Genomic DNA, 23,260 nt, shown 5'->3' on the forward strand with positions numbered 1-23,260 from the left:
CTCCCAGCTATCAGCGGCTGAGAGAGTAGCTTTAAGTCAGTGTAAAGCCAGCTATATTAAATGACTTAGGTTCTAATTTTTCATTGATGGAAAGGTCACCAGGTGTATATAAGACACCCAATACTGCCATTTCCTAAGGGCAGAGTGTAATGATGACAGCTGAATGAATGACAAATGATCCAAATATCAAGATTATCCACAGAGCTGGTGAGTAGACAAACATCTAATGACTGCATGGCCACATGAAGAAAAACTAAACTGTTTTGTTCTCCTGTATAAATCATACAAAGTAGCTGAACGTATTCTACTTCTAGCTGATGACTTTTCTTCCACATTATTACAATATGTTTGTTTTGTTGCTTTCAGGTGCCATTACAATCCTCATTATCGTTTACTTCTTTGCTTTTTTTTCTGTGAATTTTCAATATAAAATAGGATCAAATCTGTGCTAACTGAAGAAGAATCACTAAATACGTGATTACTTTTCACATTTCTGGTCTATAAAAACTAGAACAAATTAAAAGCAGAGAATGGATGATTCGATGAAGATTCTTAGCATATCAGCGTATGCAATCAAATGCAATGTTATATGGATATACTGGATAGTTATGTCCACTCAAAGTAAATTCCAAAGCCTGCAGTTGATTAACTGTAAAAAAAACAAAAACAAAAAAAAAACCCACTATGACAATGTAATCAACCACATTTTTAAAAGATACATCAAGAGAGGACGTACTGCTTATCTCACCACGGTGCATATTAGCCTAGCCATATTACATTATTATTTTTCTCAAGGCAGCTAGATAACACACACATTCCTGAAGTAATCCAAGCAGATAAAAGCATCTTTAGAGCTAAAGCTCTAAACAAGCCATGCATTCATGTTGTAAAGCATGCATGCACTCTAAAGTCACGGTGTAATGGAGTGCAACATACAGTATTCAAATCTATAAAGAACATATTCATGGGCTTTTCTGGGAAGATAAGCCTGCGCTGCCTGTCTTGACAACAAAAATAATGAAAAAAAAAGTGCCCTGAATGCCTGAGAATAAACACGCTCCAAGAAATGATTATACCAAACAAACCTCAAATGTGTTTTGCCTCTCCTAGTGTTTTCTTGGGTGCTCAAGGGGAAGAATTGTTTTTTTCCCCTACCTCGGTGCCAATATGAGAGCACAGTCAAACAGCAAATAAACCATGTCTGGTGCCATAAATAAAAGAGAAGAATTGAGTGTGCACACTTGCTTAGATATACTCCAAATATTGATACTCATTTTTCAATGTTTCAGACGCATGGGGTTTTGTAGTCCACGTGCCCAGAGAACACATCTTTATGGTGGTGTTTTTATTTTGGTCGTGTACCACAGTGTCTGACTTTGATCGATCGTTTGCTTGGTGTTTGGTTAGACAACATGACACTTGACCAGAAAGTGAAACCAAAATATCTCTGTCGCCCCCTGGTGGCCGGCATCCTGGCTGAATCATACAAACTTCAGAGAGCTGTTTAATGGCTCAGCCACACTAGAGTTAAAATAGAAAGGCAACTTGTGATGCACCTGATGAACTATGCACCAAAATCATTTTGGTGGTGTCTCTTATCTTATCTTATCTTATCTTATCCACACGTCCATCCATCAATCCATTTTCTTCTACTTATCCATTTCAGGGTCGCATGGGGCTGGAGCCTATCCCAGCTGCTATAGGGCAAGAGGTTGGATACACCCTGCACTCTAAAAAGTAATTCATCAGGCCTTTTACCACCACTTGATTAAATCCATGGCTGCAAGATAAACATTCTAATTTACTGATTAAGATAGACCTTTTAAGTTGCAAACTTTATTTTTTGGGGTTGTGTTGAATTAATAATGTTGGTAATTACATTCAATTAGTTTTATATGTAATTTAAAATTAAATCCCAATGTTAGTGGGTTCAAAATAAAATTCAACTTGTAATTACTTAAAGAAATTGAATAGGTAACTTATTTTTTCTCCACTGTAACTTCTGATTTCAAGTTCCCTCCCCTGCCCACTTAACTAGCCCAGGCAAATTCACATATTGTGAATATGGCATGGTGGACTTGCAAGCTTATGTAAAAGACATTTCAAGGTAAGTAACACTTCATTTACAAATAACAGTTCAAACAAAGCAAAGCATTTGTGCTAGTCACTTGTAGTGGATTTGTGTATGATATTATGCTCATACAGTTAAGGACATTTTTTGCACTACCACATGTAGGTAATGCTAGCCATTCTAAACTTTAGCACAGGAGAGGATAAGACTTATAAAGTTTCATTTGACAAAGGTCTTCAGCTAGAGAGTGCTGCTGTGGCTAGGAAAAGCAAGTTTTGCTACACAATGCAATCTAATTTCGATCATAGGCTGATTTTGTTTTTCTTTTTAACAAAATTAGAAGCCTTTAAGCTGTGAATAGTTTTGTCAGAGGGGTAACCATAGAGGCTCCTTTTTTCTGTCTGGCTCACCTATTTTATGTCTTCATAAAACTTGCATGACCTATACATAATATCACATTGTAAATGATTTTGGTTACTATTGTGATACAGCTTAAAGTAAGTATTGTTCTTGATCTTAAGAGCTGTAGCTATCTTTGTTTATCTTTGTTGTGTGAAATATTGTTAATGTCATTCCGATAGCATCATTCTGCATTGGCTATGTGAATCTACTTAACATTAAGACTTTACATTAGTATATTAGTATAGTGTGATAATCTAGGATCATTAGTGCGTTGTTAAGTTGGGACATATTTTTACAAAATGGGCTGGGAGTGAACAATGTGTAAATTTGAAACCTCTACAAAAACAGGGTTGCTAAAACATTACAGATTACGCCATGATTATGGTGGGGAATGTCTCTCTTGTCTTCACTAAGATTGTTTTTGTTCCCTCCAAAACTTGGGGTAGCCTTAGATCACATCTATCATCTTTAACTAATGTATTAGAGCATTAATTAATGCAATATAGTCTGCAAGATTGAATTCTTCTGTTTGTGTGGTCTACAGATAAAGGAGACGTTCAAGAGTTCAACCACTGTAAGCCTTGAATGGCTACACTTGACCATTGCAACTGATGGATGTAATTTTTTCAGAGGAGGACCTAAAGGAGTGAGAATCAGGCAGATCAACGACATGCTTCTTGAGGTAGGACAACTATTTAGACTTTGGGTAGCTTTGAAATGCACTTTGTTGGCAGTAACCCATGTAGTTTATACTCATATCTTTTTCTGGTTTTCACAATAGAATTGAAATACTTAGAGAAGTAGCCATCTGCTGCCTTATCACATACCTTGGAGAGACGGAAGAGGACCTTTTCATGGAGTTTGGTGTAAGTAATTCAGCATCGTGTGTGTGTGTAGGTGTGTGTGTGTGTGTGTGTGTAGGTGTGTGTGTGTGTGTGTGTAGGTGTGTGTGTGTATTCCACTGATCATCTGAATTCATTAAGATTCAGTAAGTATAAAAGTCTAATGCATAATCCACTAACCTATTATTCCTATTATTTGCTTTACAAGGACACCAAAGAATTTAGGGCCAACGCCAACCTTGAAAGGCAGGTGATGAAAACTGCCATCATCGGTGACCGGTACACCCCTGGATCTGACCATAAGTAGCAACCATTGTGGTGGGAACAAAAATCCTGGAGGGCCAGGATTTCCCAAGGTGCTGTGTGTTACTCATGGGAATAATATATGCTCTCAATCTGAGCTAATGCAAGGATCTGAAATACACTTTTGAAGTTGTTCAGAAGCTGTTCCTTGACCTTGATGGAACCAGCATTATGTTAAAAATGCTGACTCTGTTTCAAAAATTGTTAACTGTTTTGAATCCTGTAGGTGTAACATTGACCTTAAAGGTGTTTGCTGCATTGTGTAAAAGAAAGATGCAAGATCTTGTAAAGTTTGGTAGGCATTGAAAGTTGACATTTACTGAACACTTGCTTGGAAGTATTACTGCAACAAAATGTTTTCTAAGTGTTGTTTTTTTTTTTTTTTACCAGTTGAACACATTTGTTTCTGTGGTCTTAAATACATAAAGGCATATTGTTTAACTTGGCTGCGATGGTATAAATTTAAGTTTCTGATTTATTTTCACGTAAATATAAAGTGTTGAATGCCTACAGTTAAAAAATAAAAAAGTTATTTGCTAAAAAATTGTTGAATGAATTCATTTTTTAAAAGCTATTACAATAAAAAAATAAGAAAAAGCTAAAATGATGATAATAATGAAGAAAATCAGCAACTTAATATTTTAAACGATTAACTTGAAAAAAATTGCTTTTGTAATTGATTATTAATTACATAACACTTAAAAATCATTTTAAATAATGTGGAAAATGTAATTGGAGAAACATAATTTTTATGAGTAAACAACTTAAAAACATGTTTTTAAGTGGTAATTAAAATCACCTTTGATTATGGAGGAAAAGTTAAGTCCCCTAACTCTAGTTTGTTGGTTTAATATAATTTCAACATAACTCAAAAAGATTAATGGAAAATGTTGTGTTAATTTTTTTTTTGTTGAGCTTAAACAATAGTTTGTAGAGTGTGGACAGGTCACAAATCTGTTGCATAGATTTGCAAAAGATTGGTTAGAGACTGGTGCAGAGAGACAGACAACAATTCACACTAGTATTCAATTTAGAATCACTAATTAACCTAACCTCCATAGTCTTTAGACTATGAGACAGCCAGAGAACCCATGCAGACATGTGAAGAACATCCAAACTCCACACAGAAAGGACCCAGCCAGATGGTGGGCCCAGGGCCTTCTTGCTATGAGGCAACAGTGCTGCCCACCATGCTATAAAATTAGTTTTTACATTTGTGTAGCTGGGTAACTTGCATTGGTCTAACCCTTCATGTCAGTTTGAAATCAAGACAGCTTCCTGGTAGCTGATAAAACCTCAGCCACCTCCCTCCATGTTAGCAGATGGAACAGGAGAAAAACTGGAGAAAAAAAATTACAGTAAATTGTTCTGAAATGAGATTTCTGACAAACTAAAGTCATATTTGAAAACTTACAATGCAACTCTTCTCCCAGTGTCTGATTGCTTTCGGTTTAACAAGTCGTGTTTGCATTAACCCTTTAAGACCTACCATAGAACCAAGTCTGCCAGAGCTTATATTATATTTTTACATGTTGTAGTGCCATTTTTGGGAGCATTTCAAGTTGCTATACATCAATACAATCATTATAGCCCAAATTTTAATAATATGTATGCATTAAGTGCATGGTAATTACATAAATTGAAAAAAAGTGCTATAAACTACATAAAAATTGAAAATTGTTTTGTTTTGTTTTTTAACATATATTTCTAGTTAGAGAAATTTAAGAGGTTTATCCCTCAAAACTATAAATACAAAAAAGTTGCACAAAATAGTTTCCCACCACAGGAAATTTATTTTGAGTGTCTTCATAGTTTTATTTTTGAAATACACCAATTTTTATATACTGCAGGAAAAACGAAAATAAATATTAAAATGCAAATTTGCAAAACAGCATGTGCATCAAAATAAACTATTTCCAGCAGTGCAATTTGAGTTCTAAGCATTCCAGAAACTATTCAGAAAGTCTTAACGTCAAACATAACTTTTAAAAACACCAGTATAGGCTGATGAGGCTCTGAAGGTTAAAAAAACTACATTTTCCGCGAAAATTATGTCACTTCCGAGAACTCCTCTCAAGTCCGGGAGTTCTCTCCTTTGAGTGAATGCTAGTCTGACGTTCACTGTTTCTAACACTCCCTCTTTGCCTTCTTTTTCCATGCAGAGTTTCCACACTTACCTCATTTTCTCCATTGTCCAACACTGTTCTTTGTGCAAACAAGACTATTTCAAAAGTTTTCCCTTTCAGGGATTACAGGAAACTGCACAGTGTGAAGCTCTAAGTTAAGCACACTATGGGAAAAAATGTCCAGAACAATCAAGGATGCAGCCAGCTATGTGAAGTTCCAAGGAGGGGTGGGCAATATATCAAATACACACGATGCATCGCGGGATTTTATAAGTAGTTTTAAACCTTGTGATCCACAAAACAGCATAAGTAAAAGAAGAACTGACTGCGTTACAGTCAGTGCGGGAGCAGCGGCTTTGCTCATGCGCGATTCATTTTCAGTTTGGACGCATAGGTGTGAACATCTCCTGCCCTGATAGCAGCTGGGGGAGGACTATCCTCCACCCGTGAGCGCTTTGGAACGGGCGAGGTGCCCACGGCAGCACCCGCTGCTTGTTGAGAGTAAAAACGATACGCGCTTTCACGTCAAAAAGTCGTCATAAATAAGTCTCCAATAACACCAGAAAAAGTCGCCAGATTTGTCGCTAGTCGCTTTTTAGAAAAAAAGTCGCTAAGGGGGTCTGAAAACTCGCTAAATATAGCGACAAAGTCGTTAAGTTGGCAACACTGTGTGTCGCTAGCGATCACGTAGCACATCATTATATACCAGCTCGCCCAACTTCAGTAACCTTACTAACGTCACTGCTGTTTAGTTCCCTGTCTTCATTTATGTTGGAAGTGATAGCAGAGCTGTATGTTTGAATTTTTTCAGAAATCTCTCAGTCAGAACATGTTACATCATGTTTAGGTAACTAGCGAAACTAGCGAGCTAACTTCCGCTAACTTCTTACTCCGTTAAATGTAATAAATTCTGTTTTCATGGATGCCTGGATGTTAAACTTCATAGTTAAACCTGGTAAAGCAGCAATGCTGATCATTTTATTAAAGATGAAAGAATTTAGACAGTTTTTAACTCTCAGTGATGCTGCAGTGTTCGTTTGACTTTGGGACCTGAAGTTGACGGAGTTTAGGACCCAGACTACACCCAGATTTACAAGCACCTTAGTCCGATAAATACGGCAACAACGACGGCCTGCTTGCATGTTCTACATAAAAAAGTGCTTTGGTGGGTATCTGACGGACAAACACCAAACCAGTTCCAGATCACTGAAGTGGCACCATTTTTACAAACCAATTCTGGTTCATCCGTTTCACTGAACGATCCGCTTTCTCCCTTCTCATTCTCCGTTAACAACATGCTTTTTCGGCCATGTGCACATGCACGTTTTACCCATATTCTATCGCGATATTTCATTTTCTTATCGTTGCCTAACATTGTACCGGCATTACCGTAAACGGTATAATATGGCCCAGCCCTAGTTGTAAGATTCGGATAATTATTTGTTAAAAGCTAGAAATTTTAAATGAGAATAAGAAAGAAAAGTATTTCTTTGTGCCCTGGCAAAACTTTGCTAGACCCGCCCCTGCACAGTTACCAGCTGTCAGCTGCTTAGAAAAGGATCCTGGTGTTATATGTCTCTCAGAAAGAGTTCATAACTTCCCTTGAACTCATTCATGTCACCTAAAAGGTAAACCTGTTTCTCCATCACCTGTTCAGCTCTGATGATTCAGTAAGGTTTCATCTTCGTGTTTCCCTCTCACCACATATCCAACTGATATCAAGACCAGCAGCTTTTACAGCTGTGGCTCCAGCAAACATCAGCTGATACTAGAAAGTGATATTAAATCAATTCTAACAACAGCTTATCAAGTTTAAGGGTGCTTCTGTTGTTTAACACGACCTCCGCTAGTTTCCTCTTTCTGGCGCAAAGTGGGTTATAAATAAGCAAGAGAGACGGGACTTGCGGCAGAAACGCCGATCAGCTGATCATTGATCTGTTTTGTAATTGAAGTAGCAGCAGGAGAGGGAGGGGTAGAGAAGAGAGAAGAAGAGGCAGCTGACAGCGTAAAGAGACAGAATAACTCCAGCTTTGTGTCTTTTTTTTTCACTCTAGCTGAAGAACGGGACAAATCGCGTTTATTTTCAGCTCAATATGAAACGTGTAATATTAACTCTGAATACAAGAGGATTCCGTCTTTTACGGGACGGTTGGCAACTCTACTAACTAACCTTATGAATAAAATAAAGTTCACTATCAGTAACATCATAGCACCCACCCAGCAGTATAGAAACTCCGTCAAGCTAGCTAGTACGCAGTACGAGTTATTGTAACTGACGTTAAAAGGTTAGCACAACGAAAATAAACTATATCTAAACTTGGTTTATATCTGACCCAGATAGACTGCAGGTCATAACTTCTTACCTGAAGTTCAGTTCACCTGACACTCGCACCGGCGGCCGCCTCGGATCTCTCCTCCTCCACCTCCCCTTTCCCTCATCCACCTGCTGGCCTCCACCACTTGCTAATTTTACTGAATGTGTGAAAGCTCCACCATAGCCACCACCAAACAGTTGAGTTATTTTTACACATCTGCCAGCATCTGTCCAATCCGCCACCTTTCACTGTTTACACCGTTACGGGGAAAAAAACAACAACAAAAAAACATCGACCCATAAAAACGAAAAACCATCATGCCCGATGGCCAGTCCGGCTATGTATCAGACTGTTGTTTTCTGTTATCTCATAGCGGACAGAAATTATTTTTTGGAGTGACACAAATAATTTGTGTGGCATCAAATTTGATCCTGATTGTTCTGTAAATAATTTGAAATGTTTATTTAAAAAAAAAAAACAAGAGAGACGGACTCGCGACAGAAAAGCCGATCAGCTAATCATTGATCAGTTTCATGATTGAAGTAGCAGCAAGAAGAGGCTGTCGCTCCATATATCGTTTGTTAAGCTTAACGCAGGAATGCTTTACAAACATTCAGTGATGGACTTACACACTTGCTTTACTTCTCTCGGGGATAACTTTGTCAGAGATGAAATGCCGGGTTGCTAGCGAAGCTCCAAATGCTATCCAGACCACCGACAGGTCCCGCATGCCACAGCCGCTCTATCACGTGATGCATACTGCTCCGACGTGCTAACGTTCTGAGGCGAGTTACGGCGTGTTGCAAGTTTTGTGAGGTGCTTTCGTGATATTTAATGGATCGGATTACATTTTCTATTTTTCTCCGATATCCGATCCAGTAATTTAGGTCAGTATCGGACCGATACCGATACGTAATATCGGATCGGTCCATCTCTAGTCATTATATACTGTATTTTGCAGACAGAGAGTTACAGGACTCTCTCCCAGACTACAGACTCATACTCATAATACAAGTCAGAGCTTTATAAAAAAAAAAAAAAAAAAAAAGAAAAAAAAAAGAAAGTTGTGTTTTCAAAATTGGAGTTCAAGTTATTTTTACTTCCAATAGTGTTAACATACTAAACAGGTCATGAACAAGATTTTTTTTTAATTTTCATTGTAAGTACCCTAAAGCAGTTAATTAAAAGTAGTCTAACATAGATGTAAATGCTGTAATTTGATTATTTTAATAAACCATGTAACTTAGATGGATTCGATGCTGGCGTGACAACAGTGCACACATCTGCTGTTGCTCACAGTGGTCCAAGGGACCGGTCAGGGAGTTTGTGTGTTTTCTCAGACACATGAAAACTTAGAGGGAACATTGGTTAGAAGCACCTTTTTAATTTCAGTTGTTTATTTATTTTCTCTCATGAATTATTACTTGATGTACTTTTTTGTTGCTGTGATGTTTGTTAAAGGTTTAGTGTTGACCCCAGAAAGAAGCTTACTGTGACAGTATTGTCATTTGTGAAAAATCTCTGTGTGCAACGGATGGTTAAAAAATGGTTCAAATAAAACATTTCAATTCATTCCGATTTTTTGTAATATAAATATGGAATTGTCGATTTGAATGAGTACACCAGAGGAATTTTAGGCACTGGTTAAATATAACATCTGTTTTTGGAGGTTATTAAAACATATCACGATATATCCAGTATCGCAATATAGCCAAAAAATATCACGATATTAGAGTCCTCGTATCACCCAGCCCTAGTTCAAAGGTGTTTGCATTTGGACCTGATAGCAGACATGACTTTGATACCATGTTTCCACACCCCAGTCACAGAATGGCACAGCATATTTCTAGTTTTGGCTTCAGTTTGTTACAACAGGAAGAAGCTTTGATCTGTAATCTATCTCCTTGTATTGTCTGAAACTACCAAAAAAAAAAGCTGTAACAAATGGCTCACAAGTTCCTGAAGTTAAATAAATGTTTTAAATCTGATTCTTTTATATGACCAATGGGGAAAAGCCTAAAATTTCTCAGTTTGCTTAATAAGAAAATTAGCAAGTATTTACATTTGAAAAGGAGGCGTTTATTTCAAGAAGAGAATAGAGAAAATTCTTGAACACTTCACTTGAACATAAAGGAACTTTTGAATATGTAAAGACATTTCATTCCTACTGTGTATTCCTGCCAATGAGGAAATATTCCTGCAGTCAGTGTGTAGAAACATGGTTAGTGATTCTTCAGTTACTGGTACGTTCAAAACAATCCATGCTTTCTGAAACTTAGGAGAGGGTGCATGGACCAAAGCAAATCAGAATGGTTGAAAATAAAGAAAATACATGGTTTTCAGTGGCTAAGTCAGAGTCCAGACCTTAACCATGAGAGAAGACCACTGAGATGCTGTGGCATGACTTAAGAAGAGCTGTGTAATTAAAGCATGTCATAAATATTAATGAACTGAAAATATGTAGGAGGAATCATCTAAAATTCTTTCTTTCCAATGTGACTCATTAGCATCCACAGGAAATCTCTGATGGAGTTGCTACTGTTAAGCTGAACTGAAAATTGAACAGGCTATCAAAACCCAACCCTACAGATGATTGTCTGAAATAATACTCACAGCATCATTTAAGCAAGGGCAGCCTCACCATGAATGTAGTTCAAGGTATATCTTCCCAGTATTTATTTGTTGGCTTACTTTCCAAACTGTTCTAACTTTTCAGGGGGTGATTCACTCATGTTACAATTATCAATATTGAGAGTTGAAAGAAAACTCCTCAACTGAGAATATTAAGTGAATCCCACAAGCAGCCAGAGGTGGATATTGACTACACTTAAACATCTAAGGGATGTTCCACCAAAAAAAAGCAAAGGATAGTGTTAAGATTGCATAAACGCTTTACCTATACGATCTAAAGAGAAATACTTGATCAGAATGAAAGCACCAGTGGCAAATCATAATACTGTGTATACAGTAACCTGCTGCAACCGCTACCACAAGTGATCTCAATGAACCTCTCAGTTATTTTACAGGAAGCACCTGTTCAGTCCAGAAGGTCAGCTCAGAAACGTTATCATACGTATATATGTCTGTCCCATGTAAATATATTTATCTTCCAACAACTGAGAACGAAGGCTGTTAACAAGACCAACTGGGATAAGATGAGAATAAGATTGCTCCACATTTTACCTGCCTACTCCCAAAATCAATTTGGGAGACATTATTTTGAGAAGCAAATGTCAAATTTACATACTGGGCTCAGAGGATAAAGACACCTAAACACGCAAGTGCATCAAATATACCTAAAATAATTGGTGCTATGTTTAGTTTGGCAAGGACTGACAATATTCTGGATGGTGCTTGTCCACATGCAATAGTGCATATTCTATAATTAGGTCTAGATGTCAAATGTACAACTATTCAAATGGGTTAGTCGGGTCCACTGAGGAATATGTGCTCATTGAGAGCAGATGCTGATTGAAATCAAGCGTGCACACAGGGAGATATTAATATCACCTAAAGGATTATGCCAAAAAGCAGTACAACATATTACACACAGTGCCTCAGAAAGTAAAATTAAATAATTTCCTATGTGGTGTCTGAGGGCCAAGCTGAACTCTCTGTATTTAATTAATTGAGCTGAGAGAACTATAAACAGCAAGCCTTTGACTCTTCATCCCATTTCCCCCTAAAGCTTGCTGGATATAAATATCAGTATGAAACCATGCTGGGCTTTCACAAAGAGGATTAGAGTGAGGAAAGAGGAATCAGACAAAACTTGCTTTACTTTATTTAGTGACACCAGCATTTGTATTTGAATCTGGAAGCCATAGCAGGCATACAAGTCCAACATGCATTCCATTTCCAATGTGGGAAACAGCTTTGTTTTTGACGCATGAATTTTGAAATGGATGATTTCTGAAATTCTTTCACAAGGTTTTTCCAAATATTCTCAACATAATGGACTACATAAATTTTAAATTTAGACCCTCAAATTTAGTTTGACAAGGAATTTGCATGGCAGCAGAATACAGAAAGATGCCCTAACCCAAACAAACCTTTGCTTTCCTACTGCACTGGAGGTTAAACAATCTTTGGAGTTGGACCAAGAGAGGTTTATCCATCTGCTATTTGACCACTCTGATGAAAATCCAATCATCTACTTGACCAAAGGGGAACCAAGAGACATCAGAAGCCACAGCAGCCAGCTTGGCAAACCAGCAAAAGTCCCATCATCAGAACCTAATTAAAAAAACCCGGGGCTAGGAGACTTAGATCTCCACTCTTCCAACACTAAGCGTGGTGGCAGGGGAGGGGCTCAGCAGGCTTTTGCAGCAGACTCACATGTGGAAATGGGAAGGCAGAAACAGCCAACATGCAGCCAGAGCTGACAGACTGTGAGATAAGAGGGTGCTGGGAAACACAGCTCTGATTTGTGATACCACAACTGGTAGAAATGTGAGCTGACCCTCAAAGGTGTGAGCAAAGAAACAAAAAAAAAAATAAGCACTGTGATTCATACAAACTCACTTTAATTCAACAATGTAATCACAAAGCTGTTCTATTAGACTGCAGAGGATTGCTGCAAAGGACATTAGACATTGCCAGGCTTTCTTTGTGTTCGCTGGTGTGATAAAACCTAAAACCCCAGTCACATATAAGTCTTTCTTAATCCGGTATCTCTGCTTCAGCCTCTATATGCGTTCACATAAAGGAGTCATCTGACAAATCGTTACTTCTTTAACAAAAACTAAGCAAGCGTGCAGAAGCAAGGTGTGAAACATTAACTGTTGCTGTTTCCATAGGAATTAAGATGGCAAGTAGCACTCGGGTCCCGCTAAACTGATTATAAGCACATGTGTGCACCTCTACATAACCAGATATTTTGGCTGTTTGCAGGCCTGGAGCATTCAGGTGTGTGTGCTACCACATTTCCAAGGAGTAAGTAATAATCTCAGACGAGCAAAACCCAGAAGCCACATCTCAGGCTACGTCCACACGTACACGTGTATTTTTGAGATTTTCCGTTTTGGTTGACAAAAATAATCCCGTCCACACGTAAACACAGAAATGAAGGAAAACGCTGCTAGGAACATGCCAAAGCAACAGGTGGCGATATATTCTTAGCCGTGTAGAAATGTTGGCCAATCAGAAGTCTAGAAGCCTCGGTGGGAAATAGTAAACAAGGATGGGGCATAGAAGCAGAACCGAGTCGTATGTGTGGAGGGACAGTAACTGTGTGTGTATATGTAAGCATTTAAACACTGCAGAGAGTACAGTAACAGTATTGTAGAAATTCATTTCACCGAAACAATAACGTGGCGCACAGTGTGACGTCAAAAAAGGCGCACACCTTTGACGCTGCGTTTTCTGCGTTTTCTCCGCTTTTCTCGTCCACACGTAAATGCAAAAACGTTTTCAAAAATATCCACCCTGGCCGGAGTTTTTAAAACTCTCCTTTTTCAGTGACCGAAAACGCAGTTTACGTGTGGACGAAAGGTGCAAACGCATAGAAAAATCTGCGTTTTCAAAAATACCCGGGTACGTGTGGACGTAGCCTCAGACTCTACAGGCCAGTTAGCATGTTAAATGTTAGCATTTATGAGAGTATAATTAGAAAAAAGACGGAACAAGTATGGCTTTTTTTTTTCTCTAATTAAAACACGGCAGAAGGTTTGCAAAATTGCAACTGAACAAAGGACACAACATCTGGAACAATGCCCTTTGGAAAGACAAGACCGAAGTGGAGATGCTTGGCCATAATGCAAAGCACCACATCTGGCGAAAATCAAACACAACATATCAGTACAAACACCTACCAACTGTCAAGTTACAGTCCTTGGGGACTCATAATGTGGGCCACAGAACCTTGACCTCACTGAGTCACCAATAAACTCCTGTATATACAAAAATACCCTAAAATCAAATTCGAGGACTGAAAGCTGTAACACAATGTAACAAAATAATGATCCTAAACACATCAGCAAATCTACAACAAAATGACTGAAAAAGAAAAGAACCAAAGTGTTGCAATGGCCCAATCAAAGCCATCAACCCAAAATTCCTCTACTGATGACCTCTGACCTTGTCAGAAAATGATTACTGTTGCTAAATGTGGTTCTACAAGATATTATAGCTGCCAGGGAAAGATTCAGCATAAGCATGGTGCTAGAACACACCCCAATGGCTTTAGAGATGACTAACCTATCTTAACTGCACCAGCAGTGAAAATGTGACATTGTTTCAGCTCAGGCTTTTCATTTTTTGTTGGTTTGTTGTCTGCAAGAAAACAATAGGAGGCATCTGCCAACTGAGCATTTGAGATATTAACAGCTTACTGTGTTGTCATTCATCATTTTTGTAAACAAAACGAGAAAAACACAGATGACAACACGTTATTTAGTTTCAATGTCGCTGTGCCATTATTGTAGTATCACTACAGCATGCATGTTTTTGTGTCAGATCCTGTAAAAACAACCAGACACACTGACAAATAACCAGGCCATTTATTGTTCTATTCGTGTGCCAAGTTGCTGAAAGGACTTGTGTTTGAAACAAAAAAAAAAACCCAGTGTAACCACAGTTTTGGGCTACTGGATTCAAATCTATCTGCGCCTGCAGGGTCATATGCAGAACTGTGCGACGTGTGGCTAAGCTCTAGCCAACAAGATTATCAAATGATCCAATAAACTTTGGATGATAGTCACAGACATGATCACAAGGTGCTAAGCTCGATGGAAAACAGAGTCGCCTGTGCCGCTTCCCAAAGCCTGCTCCACCGAGAGGCACAGAGAGAGCAGTGCTGAAAGAGCGAGGGCAAGATGGGGAGCGTAGGAACTACATGGGTCACAGCGCATCAGTGAGAAAAACAGTGAACACCCTCGGAGAAAGAAAAGAATCAGAGAAAACTAGTACTGCTGTAGCAGCGCAAAATTCAGGGCTTATAAAAGATGACAGCCTTGTAAGTTACAGCCTCCTCCTATCAGTAATTACAGTGTAGCCAGACAGTCATAAAATCTAATGCATTGTAAATTATGAGTTGTTACACAGAAACCATTAATTCTGCATGAGAACAGGCAACTGGGCAGTGCTCTCTCCATTGGTTTGCCTCCTCGTGCTGCGATTAAACTGACAATTAATTACTGAGAAAGAAGGCCAAGCGAACAACAACAATCCGATACGTCACTGATCCCCTAAGGGAAATGCTCTTTGCTGTTTGCCCTGCTCCAAGAAGAGGTCAAAGGCAACAGCTCCAATGGCCTGCAGAGAGATACTTCAACACAGCAGCAATTACAGGGTCTGGATGCAGTGGAATTCTGTACAAAATAGTTAAAGAATTTAATCAAGCAAGTAGAGTTAGGGCCCAACAATTTAGGAAAAAACAGCCAACTGATTCTTCAGCATAAATAAATGTTCACCTCACCTCTAAAATAAATCAGACCACAGAGAATAATGCTGCCAGTTGTGTCCTCACAGAGTTGGGACGAGTCAAAGAAGCATCATCTTTTAGGCAAATACTACATTATTAGCAGAATTAGAATCACTCAAATAATGATAAGAACTCTTTGGCCAGTCAGTGACCATGTTTTGGGCTTCCTCTGATTTTTCTGACAGCTCTGCTCAAAGATACCCTGAGAAGTGTCTTATCTCTAGAAGCACAATGAAGCATTATTTGTTTGTGGGATCCTATGATGTTTGTATTATGCACATGCGCAGAGGACAGCAACTAGCCCCTCAGCTGTGGCTGCTGCAGGCTTTTATAAAAAAGGAAAACTATATATATAAAAAATGCAGATCTTCTTCTCACTGTTTGGTAGGAGGGGCTAAAATGGCTCTTTTTCATGTTGAAGGTTGCCAAACCCTGGGTTAGGCGATCTCAGAGACATAATAGAGAGCTTCCTCCGAAGGGTGGCTGGGTTCTCTCTTAGAGATAAGGTGAGAAGTTCAGCCATCCGGGACAGGCTGAGAGTAAAGCCCCTGCTCCTCCACATCAAAAGGAGCCAGTTGAGGTGTATCGGATAAGGATGCCTCCTGCCCGCCTCCTCTGTGAAGTGTTCCAGGCATGTCCCACCGGGAGGAGCCCCCAGGGCAGCCCGGGACATGCTGGAGAGATTATATCTCCTGGCTGGCCTGGGAATACCTTGGTGTTTCCCCCGACAAGCTGGAGGAGGTAAAACTGGAAACAGACTTGAAAAGAAATAGTTCTGGTGAAGCATTGATGCCTCAAAGCTAGAAGGTCTTAGTTTGGTTCTCTGTGGCGTTTTTTGTCCCCTGTGGCTGCATAGGTTTCCTCCTTCCTCCCAAAGGAAGCATAAAGTCCGGAGCATAAAGTGCTGTATAAATATGAGCAACAAAGGTAAATATGGCTTGTCGTATAAAGTGCTTTGAGTGGTCAATAAGATTAGACAAGCGCTAACAGATTTTGTCACCAGACATAACCTGTGTGGGGGCTGTGTGGGGGAGAGCTACCTCCTCTGTGAGCTCCACAGTTTCTGGTCAGTCAATTGATCTGTACAAACGAGCAGATTAAAGCATGTTGTGTGAATTAACGTATAGCCCGAGATCAATAAAACTGATGTGTCTGTCAGATTTTAAGGTTAGGGTAGTGTGCTCTTTTGGGGAATAAACCACTAAAAAGACACCACCCACTCATTATTTCTCCAAGGACCAAAAATCATAGAGATGTGTTTCTTTGACAAAAGCCTCTTTAGCTAACATAAATCTAAGCACACCTCATTAACCAAGGACCAGGCTACAGTTTCCTTTTTGTTGTCATAGGGCTAATGTTAATTAGTTACAGTGTGTAAATGTACTCATCATTATAGCTGGTGAAATCAACTTGCAACAGCTTGTTTAAGGCACTTTTAACAATGTAGGCTGTAGGACTGGGCAATATGGCCTAAAATCCATATCACGGTATAATTTGAAGCATGTGTGGTAGCGATATATATCGCAATATATTCTTTTCTTCTGTATAATGTATGTTACACAGTATAAGGTACACTTAACATCCTTTAATTTTCCCCAAAATCGACAGTGTGCCTTATATATGAATTCTGGTTGTGCTTACTGACCTCGAACCGATTTTATGCAGTGTACGGCGCGCAGAAATCTGTCAAAAAAGGTTTTAGTACAACTTTGGTAAGCTATGAAGGCGCACCGCTTGATGGATTGGCGGAGCATTACGGCTGCCGTAGTCAGGGGCCTTGCGGAGTAATCCAAACTGGGTCCAAAACTCCGTGTGCTTCAGGTCCCAAAGTCAAACGAACACTGCGGCATCACTGAGAGTTAAAAACTGTCTAAATTCTTTCATCTTTAATAAAATGATCAGCGTTGCTGCTTTACCAGGTGTAACAATTAAGTTTAACATCCAGGCATCCATGAAAACAGAATCTATTAAATTTAATGGAGTTAGAAGTTAGCAGGAAGTTAGCTCGCTAGCTTCCACCTAAACATGATACAGCATGTTCTGACTGAGAGATTTCTGAAAAAATTTAAACGTACAGCTCTGCTATCACTTCCAACATAAATGAAGACAGAAAAATAAACAGCAGTGACGTTTGTAGGGTTACTGAAGTTGGATTAGCTGGTATATAATGATGTGCTACGTGATCGCTAGCAAAACAGCTACGTTAGCATAACAGTGAAGCTGAAGGATGAACGCTAACTTTTTCCCACTCGATAAAAGTTAACGTGAGGGTTTCTGGTGGTTAGGGACAAATGCAATTGCATGGCAGGATGCTGTAAACGGACCAAACTTCATTTAGGAAAACAACTGAGATTATTCATGCACAATACGAGGTTAGTCATACTGCAACAACATGGGAATAGAGCAGCTGCGAGAAAATTCAGCATTAATGATTCAATGGTACGGAAGTGGAGGAAGCGCAGTTTTTGGCTTTCCCCATGTTCCAAAAGTGCTTCGTCTCTTTGGTATTACTGTCGCCCGGCATAATTTGCAGATGATGTTGTTTTTAGCCGCTGCAATGCTTTCGACCAAAGCAGGCGCAGCTTGATGACACCATCAACATGCGCTATCGCGGTAGAGCGGTATAGTCAAAATCTCTACCGTTGGCCAAATTTATATCGTTTCTACCGTATACCGTTTATACCGCCCACATAGTAGGCTGCTTATGTGAAAGTGTAGAGAGCACCTTGAAAGTGTAAATAAAAGTGCAAGACTGAGATTCTGACAATGTGAATTTGGTATGGATGACATGATGTGTATGCCAGCTTCGCATCATGGACCCCGCCACAGATTACAGATATCCCACTATGTATATTTAGCATTTTGCCACAGTTACTGTCACTTAAGAAGCACAGCAGCTGCCTGACTGCACAAGGAAAGAAGGCAAGGATGTAGCAATGTGCAGGGTTAACGTGCAAGTGTAAAAAAAGGGGTAGCCTTGGATATTTGAGCATCACCTAGCTACGGTAAAATCTGTTTTCCAGGAATTGGAAAATGTGGCTGGACCTGATGATGTCGATCACAGGCAAACATAGCTTTCTCAAAAACTAGCCCAAGTATCCATGATTGCAGCCTTGACGCCCTCAACTGAAGCATCGGTGTGTGGATTCCTTCCTGCATGATGGTCAGATGGTGACTTGACGTCAAATCCCAATGATGAAGTGTTTCCAAACATAATAAGACATTGAAGCTGATGACATTAAAATGGGCTCATTTCAATGTAAAGGTCTTCGTAAAGTAGCAGTTGCCAAAGGAAAAAGAAAATCCAACTGACATTTGACAAACCACGCTGTACACTTTAAAGGAATATGTTCCCCAAGGGCACCAAAATGCCACTGCGTGCAGTAACAAACAGTAATCCACAAGCTGACAGAGTTCCCCTTAAATCGTGTGGACAAGGAAAGCGTAAGTGCATTGAAACTGTAAACGAGTTAATAAGCTCGTTCTGTAATACACTTTTCTGTTGTGCTCTATACAAATGCTATTCATCAATGTCACGTGCAGTTTATCTCATCCAGGAGGGCCCATGCTGTTCCATAAATTCAGCTCCAATAACATCCGGAACTAAAATATGATGTAATTAAGAGGGCTTTTCTGCAGATTCATAAAAAACAGTCTTCATTTTCCTGCATTGCAAACAGCAAATGTTTCAAAAGATCGATTTTGTGCATTGCATTCGTCCAATAACTCAAACAGGCAGGATGCCTTTGCACATAAAACCCCCACATGAGGGTTAAATTAGTTAAAACAGGCCTATTAGATGCACACCCAGGGACTTGCTTCCTCTCACAGGATGCCAATAAGATGTAGTTTACAACGCAGCACATGTCAACAGCCTATTTGCAGATATAACGACTGAGTTTTGAAGAAGGAGTGTTTGATAATGATTTAGCACAGACAGCTTTTGAAAAAGGACTCAAATTCATTAGTTTCATGGGGGAAGGTAAAAGGAGTAAAATCAGAGGGGCTCTTTCCAGCGCTGCACCAGTAATTTATTGATCCACAATCAATGTCATCATGACTTTTAGAAGGACTAGCAGCTGTGATCGCAGCACCTACAATTGTGGAAACAGTTTCTAAATCTCAACATCTGTCAGAGCTTTTGTGACAGAAAAATTGCTTCCATCAAGCTTGAGCTTAATCAAACAGAGGATTTAAACAGCATTACAGCAGCAGAATGGAAATGAGTTCTTCTATACTTTACTTCATCAAACTAGACCTCCAAACCCACGTCCTGGTTCCCATTTTCAGATGTCATTTCCTAATTGAGATTAAACCACTGCATTTTGTGTCACAGGAGACAAATGGAGGACCGCGGGACATTTCTGAAATTAAATGGAACTTTCCCGTCATTCACACAATTCCAGTGTCTGGTCGCATGCCAGTACACAGGCTTAAATGAGAGAATCTGGCAGAGATGATCGTATTAACGACCCAGGCGGCATTGTAAAGGTTGTGCTCCCACAAAAGAGATGGTTACACTCCACCGCTTAAAAACAGTGTCAAGAAGTACTGATGTAAGCACTTCAAGGAGCATGGTACAATTCCAGAAAGAGGATCAGTCCTGTGGAAGGGAGAAGCATTTGTGCGTGTGCGGTGTTTATATTTCAAAGAAACTGTCAAAGTAAATCTATAGGAATGGATTTTTGGGAGGCTTAGTATAGACACTGACCGAGAACTGTGTTATGACCCTTAGATTACAAGGTAAAATCCTATTCAGCAGCTTGCCACTGAGGGTTATATGGCTCGCTTTCAGTTTTTGACTTCTTGGTGTAATGTAGCAGTATCTGACAGGGTGATAAAGGACAGCAAGGTGACACACATTCCTTTATGCTGTGCAACAGAGAGCAGACAGCTTTTCTGAGTTCATGTTAATTGACATGGATTAGAGGCCAGATAAATCCGTTATATCTGATATCAAGCTATGAAGTACAAAGCATTATGAAATGCACAATGCTCTCATCTACTTATCTGGATTTATTTTGCCTCTGCCCTTGCTCGCCTTTTTCTATGATTCTAATAAACGCAAATAAACCCGACACCTGTGAACCGGCTTCTTATTGAAATGATGCCACGCACTTAAAACCGCAGTTATTCCTGCGAACTACACAGTAGAAAGCAGCTCCGAGCACCGAGTCGTGCCATTTCAAAAGACGAAAATGTATCAAACTACACCTTCAGTAGCAAGTTTTAAATCTCAGTATTACCTTCGGCGCATGCCTGCTGAAGAAAAGAAAGAAAAGAAACAAGAAATAGCCACAGTAGGAAACATTTACAACCACAACAAGGGTCAAACGGCGTAGTCATAAACAAAACTGCATGTGATGGACTTGGCAAGCCTTTAACTCAATGTCACTTCCAAACACAGCATCCCTGGGAGCTGGAAGCGAACGAATATTTTTAGTGGCAAGAAAAAATCCCCGACACATAACACACCGAAGGAAAAAAAACACACATTTCCGACCCTTAATGAAAACACCCACCCGTGTTGTCGTCCGCGTCCCGTCCTTACCAGTTGTCCAGGAACCTAAGATCCGTCCGCTTCACACAGCGCTGATACCTCCTCTGCTCAGCGTCTCGAGCTGCACGCTGCGCTCATGGAGATGGAGGTGGGTTGGCGGGGGGCTGTCAGCGGAGGAGAGGAGACTGTCCAATCAGAGGCCGCCTTGATGAGGAGGGATGGCGGCCAATCTGCCCCGGCAGAGAGAGAGCGGGGTGATGCCGTTTTGTTTAACGGAGATTGACTTTCAAGCAACAGAGCGCGAGCGCCTGTGATGTGATGGCATCTGGACGAAAATAAGCATGCGTACTAGTTTTGCTGCCGGGGGGGGGTAGGTTTTCCAGCTGCTGCCGGGGGGGGGGGGGGGGGGGGGGTAGGTTTTCCAGCTGCTTCCGTAAAGAACGCCTTTATTTAATTGAGACACCATTAATGACATGGATTAACCATTGAAGGGGAACTGAGTATGTATGCAGCCATCACCATTATGTTCCCATTAAGTCATGAAACAGACCTACTGAAACACGAGTCAGTTCAAGTTGTCCATATTGTTTAATGGGCATTCCAGTCCATGCCTCATATTTTTTTAGACCCATGGTGGAAATGCTCTTTGCTCATCGCTAGAGCTGATCCATTTGATTGGCAGGTTCACCTGCAACAATATAATTACTAAATAATTAAGCATGTCAGCAGTTTTGCTGTTTTATTGTTTGTTTGTTTGTTTTTTAAGTGAAGTGGCTTCATTACAGTTTGCTTCCAAGGAGGCAGACTTTCTTGTCATTTTTAAAGTGGCCTTGAAATTAGCTGCTTTTAAAAAAAAAAATAAAAAAAAAAATAAAAAAAAAATTGGTCTAGTCTTTGTATTTGACCATATTCAGAATAATTGTTTTAAGCCATTAAATCACTAACTAATAAATGATTCAAGCTTAACTCAAGGGATGAATGAGTTTTGCATCTAAACATAACAGATAACTTAGCATAGAAACAGTTTTAAATTGCATCTTTATACACTTTGTTACTAGCAGCCTGTTGGAAAAATATGTAATTTGTTCCAGTTTCTTCTGGTGAATTTGCAAATCATCCCAACAATAACAGTTATCACACAGAGAGTAAATAGTCACATTTTTTGCCCTGACTAAGTTATTCCCAATCATAAACTTGCTATTTCCCACCACTGTGTCCAGCTTATACTTCAGCCAAGTTAAGATAAGTGAAAGACAAAAGAATAGGTGGCAGGCCTAAAAAAAAAAAGATCTACAGCTGATGATCATATCTGAAAGTCTTGCTCTAAAGAAATCCAACAAAGACCTGTTGCAGGACTGAGAGATGCATCTGGCCCTTCAGTTAATCTGTTTACTCTTCACCAAAGCCTGAACAGAACTGGATGAGTATCTGTAAAGAAGTCATTCTTAATGAAGAGAAAACAAAAGAAAAGGCCAATGTATGCCAAATTAAACAAATGGATTGAAAATCTGAGCCAACAGGGCTTATGGAGTAATGCAATTTGAGATTTTTGGTAATATTATTTTTTTGCAAATTTTGCAAAAATATATCTGCAAAATTTTGATTCACCAAACAATAATATCTAAAAAAGTCTCTAATTGGCATTTCTGACCATGACAATGATTCCAAAGACATTCCAGATGCAGTAAAAGCACATATGAATAGAAGAATGCATAATGACAGTCATGGATCGACCTCCCCTGAGCCCAGGCCTCATTAACGAAGCAGTGTGGTATCATCTTGACAGAGCAGAATGAAAAGGCAGCCTATATCCAAAGAAAGGCTCTTTGTGTTGGTGTTGGTGTTCGCTCGCTCTGCGGTAGAGTATCACTTCCTGTTCCTGCTCAAACACAGTGGTGTTTCTGAGTAGCTTATTTGCTTAGCAATTTAATTAACAACTTTTAAATACATTCTTCTTTCATAGTATAATCTTCATGTGCTTCATCCGAAGCACACTTTCTGTGTACTCACTACCTAATTTATAGCCAAAGTATTCACTCACTGTCTCTGTACTGTTTCGCTAGCTTAGCTTAGCTCGTAGCCGACTCGTTAGCACCATGGCTACTTCACCTGTCCCTCTTGCACTTTCTTGCTCATTGTGTCAGATGTTTAGTTACTCCTCGGCCTCCTTTAGCAGTAATGATATCTGTAACAAATGTAGCATATTTGCAGCTCTGGAGGCCAGGATTACTGAATTGGAGACTCGGCTTCGCACCCTTCATTCACCCGTAGCTAGCCA

At 39.6% G+C, this 23,260-nt stretch overlaps 1 protein-coding gene across 6 annotated transcripts in view; it reads right to left on the reverse strand.

Moving 5' to 3' along the window:
- The window catches only part of LOC146361032 (beta-1,3-galactosyltransferase 1-like), a 173,327-nt gene extending 152,049 nt beyond the window's left edge, over positions 1 to 21,278 (reverse strand). For 4 of the 6 annotated variants that reach the window (XM_084922519.1, XM_084922517.1, XM_084922515.1 and 1 more), the window contains exon 1: positions 21,005 to 21,278. The gene's annotated coding sequence lies outside the window, so the exon portion shown is untranslated. The remainder of the gene's footprint in view (positions 1 to 21,004) is intronic. The other 2 variants (XM_084922520.1, XM_084922518.1) reach the window with 1 other exon arrangement.
- Positions 21,279 to 23,260: the final 1,982 nt, after the last annotated feature.

This window comes from Perissodus microlepis, chromosome 23 (genome assembly GCF_051167445.1).
Source record: "Perissodus microlepis isolate ML-2025 ecotype Zambia chromosome 23, ASM5116744v1, whole genome shotgun sequence".
Lineage (NCBI taxonomy): Eukaryota > Metazoa > Chordata > Actinopteri > Cichliformes > Cichlidae > Perissodus > Perissodus microlepis.